The following is a 2,479-nucleotide window of genomic DNA, read 5'->3' as shown; positions in this document are numbered from 1 at the left end:
ATAAAAAATACCCACCAGTGTCTTTTAGTACATACAATGCTAATTAGATCACTGCTCTAATTCTATTTCTGGCCTTTGGTACAGCTGGAGCTTTGCTGGTATATTAGTAACGACATAAATGTTTGCACATTTTTGAAGGTGTGAGAATGTGAATCACCTTGAGAGAAACCGTTTTGATCAGAACATGAGAGCTACATCTGAACAATTTCTTTACTGTTGTATATTACTGGTGGTAAAAAGGCAATTTGAACTTTAAGATAAAAAAATATAAAGAATAAATGAAAGAAAAGGTTCATGCAAAGTATATGTAACTATACAACTCTTGGATCAGGTGGTCAGAAGAGAAAAACTCAGAAAATTAATGGCTCATCTGAGAGACACCATTAATATAATGATCTGATAAAAAGATAACATTTTCCAAGATTTAGAAGAATTTATAAATAAATTTCCAGAAGTACTGAAAATTTTTGAAATGATTCTTGACATTTTTTTTGATAACTCCAGAGAGAAGACCCACCAAAGATTCAAAGTCCGCTGTCCCCCAACTTTCACCTCCCAGTCCTGGCTCTGCCCTCCCATCTAGCATGATCTCATTATAAAACCACAAGAGCTGCACACCCCAAGAGAGGGTGTGAGCACTCGATAACCATTTTAATCTTCTGCTTCTGCAAATAAAAGATGGGCCTTCACCATTGAAATAAATAAATATATATACCATTTCTCTACTTGAATTAAAATCATATCTGATAAGATTACATCTACATCAGAAATACCATCTACAGCAGTCACCCTTATCCACGGGGGATATGTTCCAGGACCCTGAAATAGCGGATAGTACCAAACCCTCTATATACTGGTTTTCCTATCGACACATACCCATGATAAGGTTTACTTTATAAATTAAGCACAGTAAGAGATAAGCAGCAATAACTAATAATAAAATGAAACAGTTAGAATAATATACTATAATAAAAGTTATGTGAATGTGCTCTCTCCCTGATAACCAAGACGGTTACCAAGTGACTAACAGGTGGGGCGTGTCTGCAGCAAGGAGATACTGGACAAAGAGATGATTTACACCCGGGCGGGACAGAATGGGACAGCTCACTCAGAACAGCACGAAGTTTAAAACAAAAGTCTGTATTTCTGGAATTTTCCAGTTAATATTTTCAGAAAACAGCTGACCCCAATAACTGAAACCACAGAAAGCAACACCACGGATGGGGTGGGGGGGCGCAACTGTAAGAACTTTAGGCAATTACAGGGATAATTAGGTTTGTATTTATATCTCCTATGTAGGAAAAAATTGTGAAAGACTTTGAAATGTACCAAAAGATGTTTTCAAAGGAAAATTATGTTTTGCTTATATCGCCCGCCCCTGGATTATCTGGTTCTTCTGGGCGTGTATCTGTTATTGCCATTGAGCTGCTTTATAACTCTGTAAGTGGTAGATAATACCACAATGCAAATTTTTTTGTCAGTAGACACGCAAATATGTTCTGTCAAGTGGAGAGACAATTGCTTTCTGTTCTTTATCCTGCAGAAATAACCAAATTTGCATCTATTTGCAAATCTGTTTCATGGCCTACCTATGCCTCTGCTTTTTTATTTCTCCTTGGAACCAGTTATAACATTTTACTGGTTCCCTTATTAATTAATGAGTTAATTAAGCTGTTCAACACATATTAAATTTATATGTGTATAAAAATCATAATTTTATGGTTTTTGAAAATTATATTTAACCAATTACTATATATTTGAATTTAATTAATTTTTTAAATTACTCAAGTTATCACTTCATTTTGCAAGAGAATCTCTAGGTTCTTATTCCCAGTAACATAATATGGGAACATGATTACTTCCCCCAGCTCATCATCTTTACCTCACAAATAAATTTTTTTCTTGTAATTTCCTATGATCTTTTGTTTCACCTAAAATGTTTCACTCACAGACTTCCTTGGGGGCTTTAGTTGGGAAGATTCATCAAACAGGGGCCATTATGACTATTTCATTAGTGGAATAGATTTATTCCCCCCTCTTTTTAATCCTCACTTGATAATATGTTTTTATTAATTTTTAGAAAGAGAGAGAGAGAAAGAGAGAGAAACACTGGTGTGAGAGAGAAACATGGACCAGTTGTCTCGCATACTCACCCTGACCGGGGATGGAACCCACAACCCTTTGGGGTATGGGACAACTCTCCAACCAACTAAGCCACCCAACCAGGGTTTTTTTGGGGGGAGGGCTATATTTTTGGTTTACTTTATATATCATTGCTCTTCTTCATTTTCTCTTTTTATTTTTCAGTATCAAAGCCAGTTGAGCCAACAAAGTGCAGCTAACTAATTTTAGGTAGAATGTATGTTTGTGATGAGGCTCAAATTCGAAAAATGCCCCCCAAAAAGCCTTAAAGTAATATAGGACTTGCATAATTTTTTCAGATTCTCCTAATGTATAAATTATTGCTGAGAGTATATTA

The sequence above is a fragment of the Miniopterus schreibersii genome (genome assembly GCF_964146895.1).
Source record: "Miniopterus schreibersii genome assembly, chromosome: 8".
Taxonomy (NCBI): domain Eukaryota; kingdom Metazoa; phylum Chordata; class Mammalia; order Chiroptera; family Miniopteridae; genus Miniopterus; species Miniopterus schreibersii.
This window is presented reverse-complemented; position numbering follows the sequence as displayed.